The 15,892-nt window shown below is 42.0% G+C and overlaps 1 protein-coding gene across 2 annotated transcripts in view; it reads left to right on the top strand.

Annotated features, from left to right (window-relative positions):
• The window catches only part of BACH2 (BTB domain and CNC homolog 2), a 227,025-nt gene that overhangs the window by 1,575 nt on the left and 209,558 nt on the right, over positions 1–15,892 (top strand). Inside the window, exons 1-2 of one of the 2 annotated variants that reach the window (XR_014509536.1) lie at positions 328–790; positions 5,273–5,394. The gene's annotated coding sequence lies outside the window, so the exon portion shown is untranslated. Of the gene's footprint in view, positions 1–327; positions 791–5,272; positions 5,395–15,892 lie in introns of those variants that run through there. The other variant, XR_014509535.1, reaches the window with a different exon arrangement.

Below are 15,892 nucleotides of genomic sequence, written 5' to 3' on the forward strand. Positions count from 1 at the left end.
TTCTTAAATTCAAATGGCTTGGAAGACAAGTGGTAAGTGAACGCCTGCCTTGTCTGTTAGATTGGAAATACAGCTTTTAAGTACATCCTTTAATTAAAAACAACAACACAAGCAAACACCTAACCCTTCTCAAGTCGTCATTGTAACAGAATTACCACACTTGAAGAGCTGAAATATATCATGCCCTGGAAGTTCTTGGTGAATCACACAGAGAACTCTAATACTTTACACTTTAGATTTTTCCTTTATTTTTACAAAAGGCTGCCCTTTTTCTTTCCCCTTTCTCCGCACTTTTTGTACTTGACATATTTGGCTCAAAGGATCTTTCCAAATGTTAAGGGCTAGTTTTTCATTGCAGCATATGGAGAAAGAGTCTGAATCCAAGCAGAGCCAATGGCTCTCACGCTGCAATTTGTCGGAGAGCCAGTGTTGCCTGCCTGCCAAACATTAATAGCTAGTATTTATCTGACGAATGGCCAGGATGTTTAATGTTCTATAGAGAATGCCTCACAATGGAGCTTTTACATATGGCAGGGGTAGGGAACTTTCTTCAGGCTGAAGAATATTCCTTTCTAGGCAACCTTTGGGGGGTGGCAGCCATATACCAGTTGTAGGAGGAGCCAGAAGCAAAACTGGGTGGAACAATGACTGTAAATGTTTATCTTTGCGCTGGTTTCTAGACATCCTCTCACACTCTGTCCTCCATCTGGACAAACAGGGATCTTTACCAGAGTTCAGGGGCACATTACAGCCTGACAAAAATACTCATGGAAGTTGTGACGCAAAGCTGGTGAGGAATTTGGCCTGGAGAGAGAGGGTGTGAGAGGCAGGTGTGTGGCCACATTTGGCAACCGGGTCAGAGGTGCTCCACGCCTGGCCCGACATGACACAGATTAGTGCATGCTTTCATCACTTTGCATCTGCATACTGGTAGATTAATATGCTACCAGATTTTTATCTGTGGGTGTTAATTTAAGACCACACTGCTTGTTATCCACAGCCATGCCAGCATTTTAGAATTCAGAAATTGAACATAAAATAACATGTTGAAAACATATACACACCAGATCACTGATATGTCCAAAACTTAAACAGGCAACAAAGAAATTAGTTAACATACATAATACAAAATATGGACAGCAGCCACCACTATCTCCCCCTCCCCTTTTGTGGAAGCCTCTAACAAATCACTAGCGCTTTGCCCTGAACCCCTGGCCTACCTGGCAGCAAGTCAGTATGCACAGTTCCAAGTCTGAGGGTCAATCCACACAAGCAAAGTACAGAGGCCAAAATTCAAAGGTCAGGAAACACAGCTCAGGGTCAATTCAAGTAGCCAAGGCTGAAGTCTACCAGTCAGGATATAGCCCATAGGCAAACCCAAAACACAGTCCTGTGGAGGTCCAGGAACATTCAAGCCAAGTTCCATCAACATAGGAAGTTGAGCAGACAAAGCACCTCAGCTCTGTTTCCTTTTGTACTTTGCATCCAGACTCAATGAGGCATGTGGACCCTCACCTGTTTGGAGCCTACTCCAGCTGAGAAATCACACACTTCCTCCCAGAGCTAGTGAGCCCCACCTAGCCAGCTAGGGAGCTGGGCTGTGGGCCCTAGCCTGCCTCAGCCTCCTAGAGCGCCGCTCCCACAGCTCCCTACACCTCATAGAATCATAGAACTGTAGAGTTGGAAGGAATGGTATACATGATTCTATCTCTGATCTTCTATTACCATGATTTTAAATAATTTACAAATGTCCTGAACAGATTTGACTCTCTTGACTCCTCCCTTCACCTTTCTTCTAAATAATCAATATGTTTTCAAAATATTCTAGGTTTTGAAATTAAACAGGACCCTGTTGGGCTTTCTGGGTAATTTTCTATTTTCACGTATGTTTGATCTGACAGCTCTGAGACACCTCAATCACTGTTCCAAAGCAGTTCAAACAACACACCACATCCTGTCAATGTGAGGGTAGTTAATATACAGGGTACTATATAAAGCAGAATAAACAAATCACAGGAACATTCTGGATTTCTGTAGAGGGTGTAAAGAGAGGCGCAAAGGTATTATTATTATTATTAATTGAATTTATATCCTGCACTATACACGGAGGTCTTAGGGCGGTTCACAGAACAAAATCAAAATATAAAACCACAAAATATAAAATGAAAATGAAACCAACAACCCAATTGTAGCATATGCAATTATGCATAGTGAGGCTTGGCTTCTGAACTGGGTGAGGATAAATAGGAGTTATTATGGGGGGGGGCACAGCAGCACTGTGGGTCATAAATTCAGTAGCAGCGTGTCTGCTTTGCATGCAGAAAATCTCAGGTTCAATCCCCAGCATTTCTAGGTAAGAATGGAAATGTCCCCTGTCTGAAACTCTGGAAAGTTGCTGCCAGTTCGGTTGACAATACTAAGCTAGATGGACAAGTGGTCTGATTTGATGGAAGGCAGATTCCTTTGTTGGTATGCTCCCTCTCGTATGTTCTCAAGTGCTTTGAACATTCTAAAGTGCTGCCTAAATGCTAGCATTAACATTAGTATTATTAGTATTATTTCAGAACCTCAGCACCACAGCAGGTGGAAAGCCTTGAGGGCTCAACCCCCTTTTTAAATTGTTTAAACAGCACAAACGCCTAGGAGCACATTAACTCTCTAAACAACTGGAAATCATTTTCCAGGGCTGCCTGTTCAATGAGAGCCATTCAATTCCTTGAAATGCAAGCTATTTTCGAGTCATTTAGCGCAGCAAATGGGACAGGTCCCAATCTGTTTCTTCAAATTTCTGTAATTTAAAAGGGACATAACTGCATTTTTTATTCTAATGATCATTGCAAACTCATGTAGAAAATGTAAATGCACAATTCAGAATGATCTTGCAGCGCAAGGCATAGCCTCTATTAATGTGTTCCAATTTGTAATTCTTTACACAGTATGAGATTGGAAAGCTGTGATTAAAATTAATTAGGTTAAGTAAAGTTTATCCCCCCCTGAGCACTGCTGTTTGAAGAAAGAAATGGTACAACACTCGCTACATCTGGCGCTGCAGGAAGCAAAGGCATCAGGCAGGAGAGCGAGGCTGCTTAGCTAGACGTTCCATGCTGCTTATTTGGCACACCTTACGCACCATGTCCTCTCTTCCAAGAGCTAATTGAGACTAAAATACTTGCTGACACTTTGCAAAATTTTAACTACTGTCTGTGGATGTCACAGAAACTGGTCACTGAAACAGTTATTTGGGGCAAGGTTGTTTATTAAGAAAAAGTGAGAGAAGAAGCCCTGCCTTAGTGAATGGTGGGGCTCCCTCCTTAATTATCAAAGATATCGCACCTGTTCAAAAGAGTAAGAAAACATGCTGTCAGATTTTCATTGCAACATCCACCTGATTAAAGCATTGGTAAAGCACACAGATCTCAGTTGCTACTAGGCATGGTACACTTTTTTAAAGGAGATTATACATATACATATTATTTGCACATGCTGGCATGTTAGCATCACATTGTCCCATACCCTTTTGGAAAGGTGAGCCATTACTGTAGCTGCCTTGCCAATACGGTTGGTGGTTATGGTGGAATGCAAGTACACAAAATTGTCTACCACCTCAAGCATGTGGTCACCACTGCTGATGTGTGGAGTGCTATCCCAGCTGACCCAGAATGCTGGTCTTCATCAGGCTGAACTCCCTGCAGTCTTGGGCAAAGCGGTTGCTGAGTCTCTGTAGAGCTTCTACAGAGAGTGTTGTCAAGGCTGCATCATCTGCAAACTGCATCTCTTGGAAAAGGACAGGCCACACCTTTGTCTTGGCACGGAGACATGTGGAAGACCCCTGTTGCTCCTTGAATGAAAGCACGCATCATCTTCAATCAAGCTAAAGGAGAGAGCATATGAGAGCATGAGGGAGAAGAATATGCCAGAGCGAGTTGGGGCGAGAACACAACCAGGTTAATCACTGAAAAACTCAGCCCTGCTATGAAAACCTAGAACATATTGTCCCTCCCAGGGTGGTGAACCTGAAGCCCTCTATATGTTGTTTAAGTCACATAAGGTTGAACCAGCAGAACCAGTTATCACAGATGTTGACAGATGTGCTGTGAAATATGTTAAATCCACTAACTTAATACAGAGCTTAATCCTGCTTTGAAGTATCTTTCAATATTTTAAACACTAGATGGCAATAGACACATTGCTTTATTCAATGAGGTTGAAGAGACAATGTCCTAAAATCAGTTATGACAGTGAAAAGCATAACCTGGAATTTAAATTTCTTGTTCCCAAGCCCTGTTAATTATGCCTACCATGCTACATTTCTATCACAATTTTATATTGTCTGTGATCTGTGAAATTCTACCCCCTCTGAAACATATTGGAAAGGTCTAGTGGATTTCAGTGGGGCCGGGGTATCTTTCATTTTTAATCTTTCTTGGGAAACATTGAAGGTGGGCAGAGGGCAGGGAGACATTTACTCCAGTGTAACACTTGTAGTTGAATGTTAACCATGCTTACTCAAAAGGAAGTTTCACTTATTTCCTCAGGGCTTTATTTCAAGGAAGTACGCTTCGAATCTCCATTCATACCAATAAACTGAACTAAAATGACAAAAGCAAGATGTTCCACCTAGGGAGAAAAAGTATAGTCTGTTGTAAAACATGCTCAGCATGCATCCCATGTTCAGTCCCTGGCATCTCCAGCTGAGAATCCAAAATAGCTTCCTTAAAGACATATGGCTGGAAAATACCTTCTGCCTGAAATCTCCAGGAGATGCTGTCTTTGAAACAGACTGTGGGTAGATCCACTTCATGCATTTAAAACACATTCGGGGCACATTTAAAGCACATGACTCGCCTCCCCCCAAAAAAACAAATCATGGGAATGGTAGTTTCCTCCTAATGTAGCTACAATTCCCATCTCCCTAAACAAACAGCAGTTCCCAAGCCTCTTTGGGGAGGTTTCTATAAATGTATAGTGTAGTATAAGTCCATATAAAGTTGCCTCTTATGCTCAGCACATCACACAGTAACAACAGTGCAGCCTTCAGCTGTGAGGCATCTGTTCCTTCAATAGTTGGGCTGGAAGCAGACATTTCATCAAATGCAGTTTGTCAGTTCACAATGACCCAACAGCAGCCTGACAGGCAGAAATTAAGCAGGGAGGGTGCTGTTAAAAACACTGCTGCAGCCCCATAAACAGCAGTAGCCCTCCTGACATGACTACAATATTATTGGCACTGCTGCTTTGTTTACAAGGATGTTTTCCTTCCTTCCCCTACAAGGGCTGCTTGCATCATGGAAGCTAAGCTCTGGGACGGCTTTGTGAAAAAGCTGGATGTCACATGCAGAACCCTCACCTGCAGGCGCTGTTTGGTTCGCCACAACTCAGGATATGCTCTGCCAGGTAAGAATATAACTTTTTACTAATAAACACTGTTTCCCAAACAATCTGGATAGAATATATCAAGGGGCTACTATTCCATATTGCATAGATGGGTCAGCTGCCAACTCTTTTTTTCTGGCACGGCTCCAGTGCCTTTAACAGGTGTGTGGCAAGCAGAAATTCAGGAGCTAACGCTCTCCCCATTACTTCATCACCTTCCTTTGCATGATGAATTTCTCCCAGGCATGAAACTCTTAGGGTAGGAGCCTTGCCAGATAAGGAACTGGCAACCCTTTTTTGAGGAGTGTTCAGGTCAGCAGATACAAAGGACTGTGTCTTGAATAATTCCTGCATCTTGAATGTCTGCTCTGACAGGCATGGCAAGTTCTACAAAGACTTCTGCACAACCATGACTCTTCCTCTACATTTGGTCATGCTAACATCCATTAAGCATTTTGGATAACCAGAGTTTGTTTAATTAACATATCAGGGAACACCAAATCCTGCCAATTGTCAACACAGAAATACTTACGCTCGTTATTGAACTTACTTAGGATTCTCTAAAATATCTCTTTTGTAATATAAACATGGATGGCTTTGTTTGTATATGTCTGTGTTTTGCCAGTTAATATAGTCTGTTATCTCTTAGGTGTGATTTCATAATTATTAAATGTTTCCAGTTCCTCAACTTGTTGCCAGGTGTTCCTCTATCTCTTATCATTTGCAAAATGTGATAACTTGAGCACAAAGTACTGTACAACACTATATTCCACAGCTGATTTTCCTGCCTACGAAGTCAGTTAAGGACACATATCGTCATGTTCTAGGAAAATGAGGCATAGTGAATTCAAACAGCCAGAAAACAGTTTGGAAGTTTTGACTCAAGAGCTGTCTGTATATACTGGCATGTCATTTGCCCCCTCCCCCAATTCCCTTTAAACTGGTTCTCTCTCCTTCTCTCTCTCTCTCTCTCTCACACACACACACACACACACACACACGGATGTCCTGCTTTCTCTGACAGGACTCTTGTGCCTTTCACTGTTGCATGACAAACAGAAATTGTGCAGGTGTAGCATTGTCTAGTGTTACCACAAGAATTACTTATTTGCTAAGTATCCATTGCTGGTGTGTGTGGTGTTAGGGGAGGGGTAGTAGTACCTCTGGTGGAGGATGTGTCGTGATCGTTCTGGGGTGGTTTGCCCACCTTTGGTCCCCACCCTGCTCTCACCTGTGGATTTTAGAAGCTGTCAGCATGCGGCTGTGGCCACATCCTGAGAAAAGGCTTTGACTGACCGGCTAAACCTGGTGAAGGTAGCTGATGGGTCTCAAACCCTCAGTGAGTTTGGGGTTTCCCCTGCCTGTGAAGACGGGCTCCAGTGAATTGAGCGGTGGAGACCAATGGTGGGTCCAATGGTCAAGAAGAGTGGTGACAAAAAATAAAATAAAAGCACAGTTGGCAACCATTGAAAATGGGCCAATGAAATATGGAAGTTATGAATGAAAATACAGACTAACAAACAGAACATTTATTTAAGAGTTGTTGACAGTTCAGAAAAATAAATTAACAAACAAAGAAGTACCAGAAGGGCACCAAAAGAAGGGGGGGATTTGTGGCCATCTCAAAGTTTCCTTGCTGGGGTATGCTTATTCTGTTTCAAATGGTCAAGATGGTGATGATAAAGTTCTTCTGACTTAATATACTTTTTTAAAAAAAATACAGTTTGATATAAAGTCTGCTTAGAAGGGCCTGACTAGTCGTTATTCGTGATTGTGCCTTTCCTGTTAGTTTGTTGTGGTGGTTTTTCAGCTACCATGCAAACCACTGTCAAGTGTTGCTGACACTGCTGTGGAATTACATAGATAATATTCTTTTGCCTCTTATAATCTCTCTAGTGGGGAGGGGGAGTTGGCCAAAGCTTGCTTATTTTAGTTTATTTTAAAAAAAAATTAATATAAAGATAAACTATAGAGGTATTTTTTAAAAATAAAAAGCATGACACACTAATAACAGTATTAATATTCCACTCCACACACACTCATACTGTGTGAACTGCAGAGCACACAAAATATAGGAGCATTTGAGAGAATTCTCATGATTTACTAAACCTTCTCAACAGACTCAGTGCAGATGTCCAGTGTGTTGGACTTGGACCTGGAAGACCAGGGTTTAAATCCCCACCCAGCTATGAAGTGATTTTGAGTCAGTCACAGCATCTCAGCCTAGCTACTACACAAGGGTGTTGTGGGGCTTAAATTAGGGCGGGTTGAAAACCATGTATACCACCTTGAGCTCCCTGGAGAAAAAGGTGGGATATAAATGCAAATAATAATAATGATGATGATGATGATGTCACAGCCAAACTATGCCCTTTGGGAACAGTTGTCTCAAATGAAATAAACAAAGTCATATGTCCTATTGTGGTATAGTAAAGCAAGGGTGGAGAACCCAAGACACGGGGTCAAAACACAGCCCTTGGGATTCTCCCTAAACCTCACTCCCGCCACACAGGCCACACTGTTCATTGGTGTCACGCCCAGCCCTAACCTACAGGCGAGACTGGAGGGAACCCAAATTAGAACCAGAATATATCCCTTAATTTAAGATACAGGGGTAGCTGGGTCAACATTTGGAAATGGGGAATGTTGGGGTGGAACCAAACTAGATAGCTGCTAACGCTTCAGATACTGTTGAAAACAGCTTCCATGTGTATAGTTCCATGCCTTCTCTTGTCTAATGCCTCATACAAAAATCAACTCAAACCATAACATTTTGTCTTTTCTCACCTTTCCTAAAAAGTGACAGCTAAAATATGTGACAGGAATGCCTCAGCTCTTGTGGTTTGCAACAGAGAGCTAGTTATAATATAGTTCTGTGCAAAGACATGCAAAGAGAGCAAAGGTTCTTGTGTAGTATGATAACACACATATCTGGGGCCATAACTCAACAGGCCTCCAATTTGATTGCTTCTGGTAAGCATTAACTAACTCTGCACTTCTGGACTGTGTGCTTTTCAGCCTCCTTCCTCCTGTTCTGCTTCTGATACTTTCCAGTGACCCCTGTAATAATGTTTTGCATTATTGTAGCGATAAGACTTGGTGGCATAAGAGCTCAGCTTCCAATCCGTGATGCATGTGATTATATTAGTCTTCCTTCAGTGGCTGCAAAGTCATAATAATAAATATATCCCTTCTGTAAATCTGCCCCATTGACGTCTGAGGAAGTTGGGTTTGTTATTGTTTCAGCAGAGAGCATTCTGCAACTTCATTGCTTTGATCCTTGGCCTTACGTGGTTTTTTAAAGCTTAGCAGAGAGGAAAGGAGGGTTACGAGACTTGTAAATGTTTCTGTTACATCAGATTGTCTTTCCTTGTACAATCTGCTTGTGTGACTCATACTTTTATGTATTAAAACGTGAACATCTCACTCCCTGGAAGGCCCAGGGCCTTGTTCTAAAAGATTTCCAAACAATCTTTTTTTTGTTTTTTTGTTATGTTTAGACATGATTTAGAAGTACGTAAGCGAGAATAACTGTTAAGCAATTTCAGACATTATTAATATTAATAATAAATTATAGACTACAGGAGTCTGGAGAGGTGTGAAGCTGCTTCCACAAGATTTAAATCTGTTCTTCAAGAGCCTCCTCTCTGCCCACATAAAAGGGCAGAGTGGTGATAAACCTGTATAATTTTTCCTGCTGTTTTTCTTCTGCTGAGAAAAGCCTTCTGCGAGAGCAATACATAAATCGTTCAGCTGCTTAATGGTATCCGTTATGACTATGTTAGGACAGGGGGAGGAACTGCCTTTTATTGGAAGCCTAAGTAACATTTTCAGGCAATGCTTTAAAACTGGGCATCAGAGGTCCCATTTCCTGTTGGCAACATTTGCCACTGGTTGAACTGTGTGCAGAAGCCACAGGATAGGCTAGGACTCGAACCAATGGCTTCAAGTTATAAGAAAGGAGATTCTGACTAAACACCAGGAAGAACCTTTTGACAGTAAGAGCTATTTGACAGTGGAACGGTCTCCCTTGGGAGGTGGTGATCTCTCCTTCCTTGGAGGTTTTAAAGCAGAGGTTGGGTGGCCATCTGTCATGGATGCTTTAGTTGAAATTCCTGCATTGCAGGGGGTTGGACTAGATGACCCTTGGGGTCCCTTCCAACTCGGAATCTATGAATCCGGAAATCGGTTTGCTAGTTTGCTTCATCACCACACCAAGCTGCTGCGGGACCGGGGGCAGGGAGAAATGGTTTTTAAGTCAGATGTGACTGGAAGGAATCATTAATGTGTTGCCATATTGACTGTGGCAATTTGCCCACTAAAAGAAATAAATGCCCACTTTGGCTTTCTCCTTGTTCTTTCAGTAAACCACCTTTGTAAGCCAGGGCCCCCTAGTCCTGTATTCTCTTATACTTCCAGGGTTATTTGGTGGTTCTTTTTAACGGCATCCATCAGAATCAATAAGTATGGAGACCTTCAGTAATATGCTTCAATAGAAGCGTATTAATAGTTGGACTACAGGGGCCAAGTGCTCATTTATCATGTTGCATTTCCTACTGACCCAGAACGACACAAGGCCAGCAGTTCTGCTCACTGACATGAATAGGGACGTATCACATTTAGGAAAGTTGTGGTTGCCCCCAATTAAGGGCACACATGTTCCAGTAGTTTGCCAACCTAGAATCATAGAATCATAGAGTTGGAAGAGACCACAAGGGCCATCAAGTCCAACCCCCTGCCAAGCAGGAAACACCATAAGAGCACTCCTGACATATGGTTGTCAAGCCTCTGCTTAAAGACCTCCAAAGAAGGAGACTCCACCACACTCCTTGGCAGCAAATTCCACTGTCGAACAGCTCTTACCTGTTCAACTGCAGGCATTCTTTTTAAAATTAAAAATTAAAAAATGCTGACCACATCAAATGCATAGAAAACTAAAGGTGGGAGGTATAAAACTAAAACCACTTAAGGTTTACCCTACCACAACCACAAATTAGACATCAGGTAAATGTTGGCTTAAGAAGCTCTTCAGTGGCTTGGAAACTGGCCTCACATCCCAAGAATGTACAAATATTGTTTATAGCATAAAGGACCAAGTGTAGATAATTATTTGCAATTGTAAGCACCGCACTAATACAATTATGTAGACTGTTACGATTTATTGTAATATAAATCATGTAATAAGAACAGCTGTACTGAGTCAGTCCAGTAATCCAGCTCTGATTATGATCCAGATCTGAATGCTTAAAATGTATAATAGCCTAGGAGGTTTACAGAGCAGCAGTGGTGAAACTGTGTCTCCCCGGATGCTGTTGGACCACAGCTCCTATCATCCCTAACCATTGTCATGCTAGCTGAGTCTTGCAGCAGGCAGCAGGCTGGGGAAGGCTGATCTGCAGGGCCACAAGTTCCCCACCCCTGTGGTAGAACTTCTTTGAGATACCTCACTTACCAGTGGTTCACTGTGTAATGAAGAACTGAGGCAGAGCCATTTTTCATCATTGGCAAAAGAGCATCCAACACTGTTGAGCAAGCAGTCCCTCCTGGAAGACAAGGGTTCCAGCTTGTCGTTCCTCGCAAGCAGATCTGATGCAGATGGGGAAGAGCCCCACATTTTAATGACCTAGCTGCAAGGAAAGACTACACAACTTACTCTATGAAAAATGTGCATAGCAGCAAGAGGCCTTTCAACCAGGAAACACTAAAAAATCAGGATATTAAGTTTTCCCCAGAAGCACAGCCCTGTTTGGAACACTGCTAGGATGAGATACAGGCTACACTAGCTGTGTGAGTGCATCTCCTTGCAAGCTGGAATGTGTCTGGTACAAAGGAGGGGTGCATTGTACATGCATGTGTAGCGCCTTTTTGCAAAGATGGGGAGACTTCACTTTCTTACTGATACTATTTTGAGTACCTGAATAGGATCATGTTGGGAAAGTGTTAACTCTTTTTGTGAAACCAAATCCACCTGCAATCACTATCCCTAAAGTACTGCCAAATAAAAAAATGAAGCCCCAAGACCTCAATTTGAATCTTTTGTAGCTAGAATAATAAAAAGCAGGCTCTGGAACAGAAATAACTTTATGAGGCAGGGATGTTGTTCCAATCTGTAAGTAATGCCATCTGGTTGTCTAACAATCTAGGCGGTTAACATGGTTCCCATCATCGTCACAGTTTGTGATTTTCCACATATGGCAGCGATTCTTCTACAATTTTGGTGCAAGTCCTTAAATTGTTCTGTGTGCTGAAGTCTCTTGTAAATGTGATTTGGCTATACCAAAACATAGTCTCATGTTAAAATTATTTTCACCAAAAGAGTTAAATTAGTACTATGGTAAAAAAGTTTTTATTCCATACTATATGTATGCCAATCTGTACATAAAATAAGGAAACTAATTTGGGTGTACCCACTTCCGCTGTGGTCTAGGACCAGGAATCTTCAGACACCAGAGTCTTCCAACAATAACTCCAAGGATGAGCTGGATCCATTTCCCATTCCATCCCATGTGGGTCCATTGACCCTGCATCTCATCCCCTGCAGCCCAGGTAGACTCTTCTACCACCAGCCTCCAATGACTGGTCCACAGACTTCTTGGAGGGTCCCAAAAGGTGTGAAGAGCTTACCCCAAATAAGTTCCTGAAGCATGAAAATCTACTGTCTAGGGAGGAAAAAAGCAACTGCTGCAGGAAAAGGCACTGGTCCTTTTTCTGCTGATGCACAGCTCAGGGGACAGAGCTTCCATCTGCAATACCAAGCCCAGACTATAAAGACCAGTTGCTCAAATATGCTGCTGAGGTCACTTGTATTTATTTGCTCTGGCTGCAGAACTGCTCTGCAGTTCTCAACATTAATAGACTTGACCTCCTCCCCTGTCTGTCCTCCCATCCCTCCCTCTGCCCCAGAGAGCATGTGAACTTCCAGGATTGGCTTCCTTTGCCTGGTGTTCCTGGAATGTCATTCTACAAGGATCTTGGTGTATGTTTGGGGGCTCAGTTTCATGTGCATTTGAGGTGGGGTGCTATTGGGTTGTTGTTCCAGGACTGAGCCTCACCATCGTGCCCCTGGCACGCCTGTTAAATGAGAAGCTGTTGTTACATTCCCAAGATGCGCTGAGCATTTATCGCACCACCAATCCTTTTCCTAGCACTTAATGTTAATTGCTAGCCTGGTGTTTGCATTAGACTGAAGGATCTGGGGACAATTAAGGCCTGTGTCACAAAAGCAAACATAACCATCTCCTTCCAGAGAGTGAAATGCATAATGACTGGGTATAAAGGGGTTCTCAGAAATCCCAAGCTGAACATATTCCAGAACATGACTTTCTCTTTAATAGGCTCCCTGCCAGAATGACACATCGCTCTGGCTCACTGGAGTCGTTCATAAGCTGCCCTTTCTCACTCTGCTCCTTCCTGCAACATTCCCGCTTCCATGGACAGGCACCAGGGGATGGTGCTACCGGTGGCAAAATACTGTTATATTATTTACACTAGCAAAGCTGTGGGAGGAAAGAAAGATTCTTTGCTCCTTGCTCAATCTGGTGGAAAAGAAAGGGGAGGGAAAGACCACAAAAAGTACATAAAAATTGAGCAGCACAGAAGGAGTTGGATGCCCACCAAATGCTTAATTATTTGTGGCTGACTTGGGTTTTCCACTCAAAATCTCTAGATGGCTTTTGACGGTAAAGCAATATCGGAAAGCATCCTGTTCCTCTTCCTGCTTTCCTTGAGAGACCCTTGCTTCAGGGATATTACGCCCTGAATATAAACTTGAGGTTGAACCAGAAGGCTGTGGGACTTGTAAAACAATGGCAAGGTCTGTCAAAGAGACCTAGTGATATGGAGTTGTTTGTTCTTTCCCCCTCCCTATAAGCCAATGAACCCTCTGCCCACATAAAATGCCCCTCGGTGCAGTAAATAGGCACATCAGGGAGTGTGTTGTACACCACTGCGACCCCCTGGAGAGCAGCAGGGTAAATGCATTTTAAATGAATAAATAATTAACCACATGCAGGGTGTTTGTTTTGTTTTTAAGGTAGTAGAGTATTCAAAAGCATGACTCTCTCCGAGTCCCATCTGCAGTCAAAAGATTTGTAGGCTGGGATTCTGGCTCCCTGGGACTATTCATCATGCATAGCTCTACACATCATGCATCATGTGTTTAAAACTCTAATTTGTACTTGCAGAAATATGAAAGAAGAGAACCAATCAGAGACAAGTCCCTGGACAGGTGCAGAATTGCAGACCTGATAAGATGGCTCACTCAAGACAGAGTTTCTTTTGTCTTTTGTGCACATATTCTGTTTTCTCTTTCTTCAGCCAGGATGCTTGGTGAAACTTGGTCAAGGCTGTGGTTTTCTTTGAGCAAACTCATATTTGTTCTATTACCATTTCTCCCACAATATTTGTGTCATTTTACAAATTAAGGCAGGTAAAAAGTTTTCAGTTTAGCATCAATCAAATAAAGGTTTATCATTGCCATACGTTTAAAGCACTTTTCTGAGGTGGGTAGCAACTAGGGGCCAATCTTCTTAATGATAACACCTCAGTTTTGGAAGTCTAGTCCCCCTCCCAATGCACAATCTGTTCATCTAGAGCAGAGCTGGTAAACCTGTGGTCCTTCAGGCATTGGTAGACTCCAATTCCCATCATCCCCAACCAGCATGGTCACTAGTCAGGGATGGTGTGAGCTGTAATCCAACAACATCTGGAAAACCACAGGTTTCCCATCTGTGGAGGCCTTTCTGCTGATGTTTAAACTTTACTTGAAGACGCATGCTTAATAGAGACTAATTCTTCCACTTGGCTGCTGTTTTTTTCTTAAGTTTCATAGTTCATCTTAACCATTTCTTTTTTGTATTTTATCATGATAATGTTGGTTTCTGAACTATACTTCTGGGTAGTATATAACTATATTAAAGAAAATGAAATAATAAGATGCGTTGATTTGTGATGGGGTGATGTATGAAAGATAAATGAGGCTAGAACTGATGTTCTTCTGTTCCCTTTCTGCTCTTTGATTCCATGATTTAATACAGTGCCAAATTTGACTCTCATAATACTGCTTAAATCATATTTCCTTAGGCAGAGGGTGGGGAAGGGGAATTCAGCAGGTGCTACAAATACACCCAGATGCCTCAAGGTACAGGATCATTGGACGATCGGATAAGGAGGATTGAATCCAGGCAATATGATTAGACACATTCCGCAACAAAAAAGGCACTTCCTTCAATGGGCAAATTATTCACTGTCAATTATTCATTTAGGTCGTCTTATATCCAGTGAATTATTCATTCAGGTTTCCCTCTGAGCTACTCATGGTGATCAAATATGAGGTCAGAAAGCAATTTCACCAAGAACCTACTTGCAACGGTATATTTAGCAGAGTATAGGGAGGACAGCGTCAAGTTTTTCAAACTGTGTTTTTCATACAAGGTTTTCTCAGGAGGTTTAAGCTGTTTTTTTTAAAAAACCACCCTTCATTATTCAGCTGAAGATATGTAAAAATAAAACTTGACAGGCCAGTAACCTCATGAAAAGTTTCCCATCCCATTCTTCCCAAAGCAACTCCCAAGCCCTGTCCCACATTGTTCAAGAGGGGTCCCTCAAGCTGTGGTGAGGAGGGTGTGGGAAGTTTTCCTTCCATGAATGCCTTTAGGTTAGTCTGATACACAGCTGTTTGTATTTGTCGTTTTAATTCCATTTAAATGTAACTCAGGGGTTACTTTTGTGATGTAGGGTAGCCTACAAAATATTTCAAAATAAATAAAATCTATTCTAGAATCCAAGCCATTATCTACTGAAGGAAGATGCTCATCATAAATTGCTAAAAGCTTCAAAACTTTAAAATAATGGCTCTGATTCAATGTCTGTTTTGGGGGTGCTAACAATTCATGGACACTTGGGTGGAATCTACACACATAAAAAAAATGCTGTGAAAATGCTTTTTAAAAACCTTTTTGAAAAATACATTGAATTTGGCATAGCTCGCTGTCACCATCTAGTGTCACATTTGTATATTGCCCTTTACAATTCATTTTAAACATTTTATTTGCAGCTGAATAGCTGAGTCCTTGGACTTGATGAAAAGGCATTTCTGTTGCATAAGAGGAAGTTGGTAGTTGTCCATTCACTTCTTTGAAGGCCCCACTCCTGGGAAGGTGGCAGCAACATCTAGTAATGAACAATGGATACGGTTCTATATTTGTAGTAGAGTCTGCCATACCGATCTTAATAAGCACTCTTTCAATCCCATGTATGTTTACTCATTGTAAGAAGCACTTTGTCTGAGGGGATCTATTCCCAACTAAGTGTGTATATGACTGGAACTTGAGTTCCTTAGCCTTTGCTCAAGTTTTGACTTCTTATTAAAGTAGAATAGGGATTTCCATGCTTAGATTGCAACATTTACTGTACACCAAGATGCAGCAACACCGCAAGATACAAAAAGCAAGAACATGACACAGATTAAAAATTAGCTTCTCATCTTCAATAAGGCAGCAGTTGAAGAAATTGAGCACTG

The sequence above is a fragment of the Podarcis tiliguerta genome (assembly GCF_965153285.1).
Source record: "Podarcis tiliguerta genome assembly, chromosome: 3".
In the NCBI taxonomy this organism is placed as follows: domain Eukaryota; kingdom Metazoa; phylum Chordata; class Lepidosauria; order Squamata; family Lacertidae; genus Podarcis; species Podarcis tiliguerta.